Here is a 9,167-nt window from a genome sequence, read left to right as displayed (position 1 = left end):
TTAAAAACAGGATGATTCTGCAGTTATAAGAATCGTCTTTTGTCAGTGATTTCTGGGCGGATGTTTGGACGTTTCTTAACGGACACCAGAGATGATGATGTCCTCGAGCAGTGTGAGTCTGAATCTAAAAATACCGTATATTTCTCATGTCTTTGTTCAGATTTGACCCTGACGGAGTTATGACTCATCCTCTGTGTCGGCCTCACGAAATGAAAATTCTGAATCGCAGTAGAGCTGCAAAGATGAATCGATTAGTTGTCATCTGTTGAATTAATCAGCGGTTTGAGCCAATTTTTTATGAAAAGCTTCTTTTAAATGTTCATATTGTTCTAGTTTCTTCTCTCCTCGGTGACAGTAAACTGAATATCTTTTGAGTTGTGGACAAAACGAAACCTTTGATGACGTTATCTTGGGCTTTTTGGGAAACACTGATCCCAGGGGCGGATCTAGAAAAATATTTATGGGGTGGCGAGAGGGGGGCCAGGAATTTTGGAGGGGTGGCAACATATGGCAGACGTGTATATACTAAATTCAGTCACAGTTATCACAGTTTGATGAGAAATAGTATGTAAACACAAAAGGGCACAGGCTGCCATTTATAAACTCATCCAGACAAACTTAATCTCATGCATCAATGTCCTGCATTTGAGGTTTCATGTGAAACCGTTCATATTAGGAATAAGTGAGCGTGCAATGTGATCTTAACAGGAGATAGAAGTATGACAGAAGTAAGGGGCTTTATCACAGGAAAGGCATTAAGGTGAGACACAGGTGATGAGTGGCAGATGTGTGAGAGGGGAAGCAAACAGTTTTTGACTGACTGCAGTCGGACATTGGAGATTCACGCTCGTAAATTGTCAAATTGGCCGTAACTTTTAATTCGTTGCTGCCAACTGGGGTGGCAGCAGGGTGTGGCAAGGCTTTCTTTTAGGGTGGCATTTGCCACCCTATGCCACCCCGGTAGATCCGCCCCTGACTGATCCCCATTTTTAACAATTTTCTGACATTTTATAGACCAAACAACTAATCCATTAATGGAGAAAATAATCAACATATTAATCAACAATGGTTGTTAGTTGCAGGACTATATGATACTATACTAATTATTCAAAATAAAAAAAGCAAAAAAACTGTCTATCCTCATACTTTTCATTAAATTTGAACTCTGTGCAAACTGGAAAAGGAGCTGTTGTTTATCTGCAGTCCGTTTTGGTGGCCGTCTGAATTTGACAGCTCTGTTATCTTGCCATGGAAAGTTGGCAACCTTTTAGTTTTTCCTCGTCTGGCAGACAACTGGAAATAACGAACCTCTGTCTCATACAGTTGAATAGTTGAATATACAGGCAGACACTAAAATAATCAGACTGTCCTCCCCTTTGTTCAAGCAGCAATTACAACCTAAATTTACGTTTTTAAGGAGGTTGTGGTGGTGGATGGGTCAACCAAAACACAGGCCTTTAACCCGGGAGAACGGAGGTCATGTCCTGTTTTAAAAATAAAAGTAACTGGCCAGTTTATTTTTTTTTTACTTTTACGAGCATCCCGTTCAGCGCCACGTGCGTAACATTCGGGATGTTAAGTAACACGATCTTTTCCTAAACACTAAAAACGAAATACTTTTGGTGCCTAAACACAGCTAAGCTGCGACTGTGGCGAGTTTTTATAACCTCTTGAGCGTAACATTCAGCGTCACGTGCGCAACCTTCAGGAAGTGAAGTAAAGTCTGATTTTGGCCAAAACCACGATCTTTTTCTAAACTTAAAGGTATAGTGGAGGATTTTCCCGAATTTTAGAAAAGATCCGCCCTCTCCACTTTTTGAAAAAATGCACATGCGCAACACTCTACCTGCTCCCGAGAGGGAACGCCTATTAAACGTGTGCACGAGAGTGCACTGTTTACAAGTTGCTGTCGGCATGGTTCATACAAGCTACTTTCCCAAAGAAGATTTGCACTTTTTCACAAATTGAGATGTTTACCGTGTCTGTGCGGTGCGTGACTGATAGGTTTGGTATGTGTGCATGCAAATGTTTGAATGTATCTTATCTATTCTAAGGAGATTCTAAGGAGTTTCTAGAGACCAGTCAGTTTAAGATGATATGGTCTCATAGTGAAGCCTAGCTTAGAATGTGTGAATCTATTATGAGTTTGGGTACAACTTTCACACAGAGGAATTGGAGCCAGGAATGTGGGAATCTATTAGGAGCATCGGCCATAAAAGGTGTAGTTTGAGAGTAAAACTTGTGTGCTGAAATAGATGTCTCATGCTGTGTAAGCACAAAAAGAGTTTAAAAGGTATTCACTATGATGTACATGTGGTTCATCCTTGGGCAGACGTGTCTGTATGCTCATGGTTGTCCCAGTGTCATGAAAGTTTGTTCACTGTTTGAATAAAGCTGCACTTGATTTGTACTCTTCGGACTGGTCGTCATCTCTGAGGTCTCCCTACATCATTTCTGAATCTTCACCCGATATCAGTGACTTGTGCCAGGGCTAGCATCGCTAATCATAGCTTACATCAACTTTCACTAGCAGTGATTTTAAATGGATTTCTCCAAATAGCACGCCAAACTTTACCTGTCGAGTAGAAACTTGGCGACTGAGGCATCAGTGGAGAGCCCAACCTGAGCTTTTAGCGCACGCCAGCGTGTGAAACATTCTCCCAAAAACACTCCGGTCTTGTTTCTTTCTTCAGAGGCCTTTCTCTTCTTGTCATACATTTCGTAGACACTCGTAGCTCACCACACCAACACATATACACCTGAAAGTGCGCATGCGCAGAAAGCGAAAACTACCCTAGGGACGAGCACGTACGACGGCCTTACGTAAACATAGCGCCAGAATGATTGACAACTAGGAGGACCAATAGTCTTGATGATCCACCCGGAAAAAGAAAATCCTCCACAATACCTTTTTAAAGCTTAAGTGCGTAACTTTTTGATATTAATGAATGTCCGTTACATTCAAGCCGCTACCAAATGAGTTGCTACAAAGCTAATTAAGACTCTCAGCTCCACACAGCTCTCTCTGGATCTCTCAGTGGGACTACGTTCAGGAGATTGTGGCGTCCGGTGACTTTCCCGCGCAGAAACTCAAGTGAAGATAAAGACCTCTTCTGAAGAGTCCATCATGTTATTTTAATCCTCCGTGTCCTCCTTGGCTACTAGCAGCTGTGTGGAGGAGGGGCGGGCGAGAGAATCACTGAAGACTTGTGTCATGTGGACGCGGCGACAGTTTTGTTGTCATTCCTCATGGCTGTGACAGAAACTATGCACTATAGCTTAGTATCTTTGGTACCCAAACGTCACCAAAGTGCAACGTTTCACAACGTTAAAGACGTGTTCAAAACCGTGACTTAAAACGGACGTTCTCTGGTTTAGATAGGAGGTTGTATTTCTGGCCACCGCTAGGGACGCTAATTTAATTACCCATATCATCATGTGTTTAGAGGACTTATAATATAAATAATCTGTATATAAAGTATAATAATCACTTAAAAAAAAAAAAATAATGGGAACAACAACATGTGTTTGACCAAGACGAGACAAAAATTGATTAAAAAACAGAACAATTCATGTCAGGTTCCTGGAAGAATTAGTGCAGCAGAGCATGATGTATGAAGCACTCAACTAGCACTACCTTTAATGAGGCCCTCTGTGCGTATTTCAGCAGATACACTGCATGTAATGCTGCATTTTGCAAGACGACATCATTCCCCCTGAGCTCGGAGGTGAGAGGCCGGCTCCTCTCGCTCCTTAATGAGAGCACACAGCCAAGAGGACAAGTCCTCCACACTCTCGAACTAAAGTCACATGAAAATCAGGGCTTCCCCCGCCATTATAAGGTTTAGGTGCAGCACACAAGCCATTTTGGGCAGCTCCTTAGCTAAATGAATGAAAGTAATAGACTTTTCTCAGATCTAATGATGCAGTCAGACTTCTTTAAAGTTAGTCTTTTAAGGATTTTCAGTGTTATTTATTTATCTGGTCTAGCTTTTCCAACGTTTAAGACACTGATATGTTGATAGCGTGCAAAATGATGTGAAAAAGAGATGCAAAACTACCACAGAGGGACACAAACCGACTACAAAGAGACTCCAAATGACCACAGAGACCCAAAACAACCCCAAAGAGACCTAAAAGAGACACATGACTACAAAGAGACACAATATCCCTCAAAGAGACACAAATTAAGGGGAAATTGCTTTTCTTTAAATTGTCACTTTTGTGAGGAAGGACGTCGAAACCTCTCGCCAAATACGCACAACTTAGTCTTCCACAAACTGAAGGAAACCACTGGAAATAGATCGTATATCAAAAGACTTGAAGCACGATATTGACAGATGTGGTCTCTGTGTACGAGGTGAACTATGTAAGAGTGCAGCAGTGACTCACAGTGAATTCCACAAGCGTTTGGACCGAGATGTTTTAGTCTTTTGTTTTAGGTCTGACATATTTGCACAGTATGTCTAAAATGTATATAACTTATGTCTTTTTATCACGGTATTTCCATGGTTTCCAAATAGAAACTTGAGACTCCAGATGGCTTTAGTCTGAGTGCAGTAAACGTTATGGCTGGGGGTCAAATGGAGCCGACAGACATGTTGATGTTTGTTTAAAATATTCCTTTATTCTACCTAAAGTTGCCCGGTCCACTGCTTTGTTCCAGACTGAAATATCTCAACAACTAATGGATGGATTGCTATGAATGTTTCTACAGACATTCATGGTTCCCAGCTGATTTAATCCTAATGATTTTAGTGAACCCCAAACATTTCCTCTAGTGCCAACAGAAGGTGATCTACCAAAAAGGTTGGCGCCAAATTTTGAACTGTGGTGACCTTTTTTCCCCACTAGCATGTCAAATGTGTCACCTATTCAGTGATTCGCTTGATGGATTGGCTAAAAATGTCAACAATTCCAAACCATTCCACGATTAGCGTTCGGTACAGAAACCCGGTGCTAATATGGCAACGGTGTCTAAACGACCGGTATCTACCGGACCGAATAGCAACGCGGATTTCGGTGCCTCAATTCGGAGCCACTTAAATGTCTGCGCTGCTCTCTGATGCTGCGAAACAGACATTAGAGGCAACAGAAGCATCGCTGCACGTAACGGTAGTTAACGTAATACACTTGGCCGCAGGTAACGGTAGCCTACCGTTAGCTAGCAGCTGGATTCAACCCGGTTAAAATGCTGACAGCTAAACGGTGTAAAGTGTGACTGTATTTCACCGGAGAGGCTTCCAACAGCGGGACGTAACAGTCTGCAGATCCCGCTGTCGGAAAAACAACACAGACGGTGCGTTTACTTGAAACAGTTAAGGTTAAAAGTTATTGTAAAATACAATATTGTATTTTACAATATTGTAAGCTCCCATCTGGTGGTTGTTTTTGTTGTTTAACAGCAATTTACTGGTAAAATAAGTTATTGTAATTACATTATTAATAAATCATTTAATTTTGTCCATATGGCCTTAACGATAAACAAGCCGTTCTTTAAAGGTCCAGTGTGTAACGTGTTTAGTTGATCATTATCAAAATCTGTGTTGCCTGTTCACAAACTTGTCCTTTTTTCATGAATATTTACCTCCACCATTGGAATTGGAAATGGAAATTGATTTATTTGAAACTGGGACAATACACAAATAAACATTAAACTTGTTAAACAAGAGAATATGTCTTGGGCCAGGTTATAGCAACAATTGCTAATTTCCACCTGTAGTCCCTGTCAACCATCAATTCCAAGTGTTCCTTTTGGCTTGAAATGTAACATTTGCGTCTGCATGAACTGGGGCAGACGCTCCATATTCATGCTCCATCTTGAAATACGGTAGCCGGTAAGGGACATACAGGAAAATACTGCTCCACCTTTTGCATTTTTGCTGTCACATGATAAACTCACAGCTGCTGCTAATGCTGCTAACGGGTATCGTAGCTTCCCGGCCCCGGCAAGTTTGAAGAAGGAAACATGGAGGACCACATGTATTCAAAATCCAGATTTCAGGAACAGGAGTCTTCTTCTTCTTCGCCCAGAAAAGGAAAAAGGAGATTGAAAAGAGCAAGAGACCAGGTTTTTTGAAGCGTGAAGGCTACCGTAGCTGTAAAACGTACTTTAAACTGCGTGGTGCGAGAGAGTTGATTGCGATATCTGATCTCAACGCTAGACGGGAGACATTCCCACACATCGGACCTTTTTAATGGTCGTTTTGTGTTCTTTTAAAAACCTTTTTAAAAAAGTATCGGTTCGCTTTATTATTTATTTAAAACCCAAACAATACCCAACCCTAGCGACGATATAGGTCGTAACCAGTAGTGATAGACCGATTTTATCGGCCGGCCGATATATCGGAACGACATTTGCGTTTTTTACGTGTATCGGCATCGACGATTTTTCCGGCATTATTTACAGACAGGCGTCTGGCAGGCTTCCAGCACCATGGCAGTCCCAAATTACAAATCAAGCACTTTATTTCAATGGCTACTTTTCAGGTTTATTGTTTTCTTAAATTATTGAAATGTTGACAAAGGACATTTTGTGATACCCTGATTATATCCTTCTTATAATACGTCAGCAAGCAATGCATCATCCAGGCTGTGCTGTAGATGTTGATGAAAGCACAGTTAACCATATGCAGTGCACCCATCCATATGATGCACATTGGTTGCACACATAATTTGGGTGATATGAATGGAAGATGATTGCAGAAGTGACACTGATATGTGTTTTTGTTTATAATTTTTTAAAGAAATGGCAGAGCAGATTCCGAAAAACAAATCCAGTGTGGCAGGGTTTTACATTTTTATGATGTGAATTGAGGGAGCAGAAGCAGCATCGGCTCCAGAAAATCGGCAGCCCGTATCGGTCATCGGCTTAGGCTGATGAAAGAAAGAAATCGGTATCGGCACTAAAGAAATCAGTCGATCCCTAGTAACCAGAGAATGTCGATTTGCGGTTTTGAACGTAACAGTTGCGGTTTTAAGCTCGTTTTTTTAACATGTTTTTAACGTTGTGAAACTGTCACAGTTGGGTCTTGTTTAGGCACCAAAACTACATAGTTTACTTTGGAAATAGATTTTGTTTTATGTCAAAATCAGACGTTACTTCAAACGTAACTTCACTACCAGTTAGGCGCGTGACGTGACTAAAGTCAGACGAATCACGAAACCTGGTCTCCTGGGTGAATGCAACGCTACAAGTATTGTTTATTCGACTAGAGTGGAGTCGAGTATATTAAAATTAATAATGTAAAAAATTCAAATGATTAAATAGCATTAAGTAATAAACACAAAATGAGATCAACTGTTGAAGTGCACTTTCACAAACAAGTAATAAATAAAATACAAATAAAGAAAAGAAGTCAGATCAAAATAAATGTGTCATAAATCCGTGTCATTCAGAACACAAGATTAAAAAAATAAGAGTTTACTAAACGTAATGTGCAAAATGATTGTTTTTCTCGATTACATTGTTTTTGTGAACGTTAGGAGCCAAACTCAAAATTGGACTAATTGCACAGCACTAGGACCAATCATCACTTGGCAAAGTCTCCATTAAAACATCCCTCCGCTGTAGATGTGTTCCTCTCACAGCTGGAGAGCTCCGTGTCCGCGCTGACCTCCCATCACCACTTTCATCTCGCTCTCACCTCCCGGGCAGCGCAGCAGTAATGTGTGCAAGCATGCACATGTGAACAGTGGGACTAATGCAGCCTGGGAGCAATGTAATACCTCGCTAGGCAGTGTGCCAAATCAAGCCAGGATTATACCACATGCTCCCAGCAGTCCATTACTATCACGCTAGGATCAGTCCGATTCAACCCTGCTGACTCTTATAAGTGTGTGTGTGTGTGTGTGTGTGTGTGTGTGTGTGTGTGTGTGTGTGTGTGTGTGTGTGTGTGTGTGTGTTTGTGTTTGTGTGTGTGTGTGTGTGTGGCGTTGTGTGTGGACGTGGATGAGGATTTCCCAAACGTACCTGCACCGCGGCGCTTCCAAGCGTCGCGCTTTTAGATCGTTTAAAATAGGACCCTTAAAATTCTGGACAATAATTTGCATCACCTGATTTGTATAACTCATGTATTCTATTTTTATTTTTTATTTTAAAGATGAGTGTTTAAATATTTGTGGATTGTCGCTTTGTCTAGAGATGGCTTTCTGATTGTGGTCGTTTGTCTTGTGTTTGAGTATTCACAAAACTTAATAAAGATATTCTGGCAAAAAAAAAATAGGACCCTTAAAGTGTACTTAGTGCTGCTGCTTTCAGTATTCTGCTAAAATGCAACAAATTGTTTGCGGAATTTGAAAAAAATAAATGAAAGGAAATTATTTTCCACTTTCTTTTATGGAACAAAGTGACCATTGAGAACCATCAGAATGAGTTACATTTTAAAGTGCAGTTTTCTACTGATGTAGCTCAGCGTAAATTCAGACAGGGAGACTTCTATTACGTGGCTTCTCTCCCTTTCACTGATCAGCTGGGCGGTGGGTGTTACGGTTCTGTATACCAATTAGGAGCGGGCACTTAGGTTCTGACCAATCACAGCTGACTACCGTGTTTTAAAGCTGTTCTCTCTCCTGCTTCTGTCAGTTGTTTTTCAGACTATAGTGCGACCCGCCTCCTCCCCTTCCACCTCCCGGCCTTTTAGACATTTTGTGTTCTCGCTCTTCTCCCGGCTGTCGGCTTGGTTTCGTCTTCGGCTTTTTCTCGCCACCACCAGTGTCTGGTTTCCATTGGGGGATGTGTTTGGTTTTCCTAAACCATGACATTTGTATAGATACCCCTTAACAATGGAGACTAATCTCCAAATAACTTGTGTTTGTACTTACTTGGTTATCTTGTTAATAAATGTTTGCATATCTGCAACAAAGTCTCTCCTGATTGAAATATTTTCTTTCAACTATCGCTCAGTGTTACTCGAGATCGTTCTTGGTCCACTTTTTGAATGTCTTGGTTTCGTCTCGGAATCGACCTCATTTTTTTACTCCGACCCCTAAAAACATCTGTATCAGGTTAAGTGGACGCTATATTTAGAATTTTTTCAGCGCTTCACCTAGCTGTCAGACAGCCCTTAACGACGGGGAACTGAAGCCGTTATCTCTGCTCTCTTCAAAGCCTCCAGACTCCTTTTGAGAAAAATGGTGATTTTACCTCCCAGAAGACGGAGTTGCTG

The 9,167-nt window shown here is 41.2% G+C and overlaps 1 long non-coding RNA gene across 1 annotated transcript in view; it reads left to right on the top strand.

Annotated features, from left to right (window-relative positions):
• The window catches only part of LOC120545432, a 25,150-nt gene extending 16,339 nt beyond the window's left edge, over positions 1 to 8,811 (top strand). The window contains exon 3 of the long non-coding RNA XR_005636696.1: positions 8,585 to 8,811. This is a non-coding gene — a long non-coding RNA (uncharacterized LOC120545432). The remainder of the gene's footprint in view (positions 1 to 8,584) is intronic.
• The last annotated feature ends 356 nt before the right edge of the window (positions 8,812 to 9,167 follow it).

The sequence above is a fragment of the Perca fluviatilis genome, chromosome 17, assembly GCF_010015445.1.
Source record: "Perca fluviatilis chromosome 17, GENO_Pfluv_1.0, whole genome shotgun sequence".
NCBI lineage: Eukaryota > Metazoa > Chordata > Actinopteri > Perciformes > Percidae > Perca > Perca fluviatilis.
Note: the sequence above shows the minus strand (reverse complement) of the source record. Positions and strands in the feature narration are given on the sequence as shown.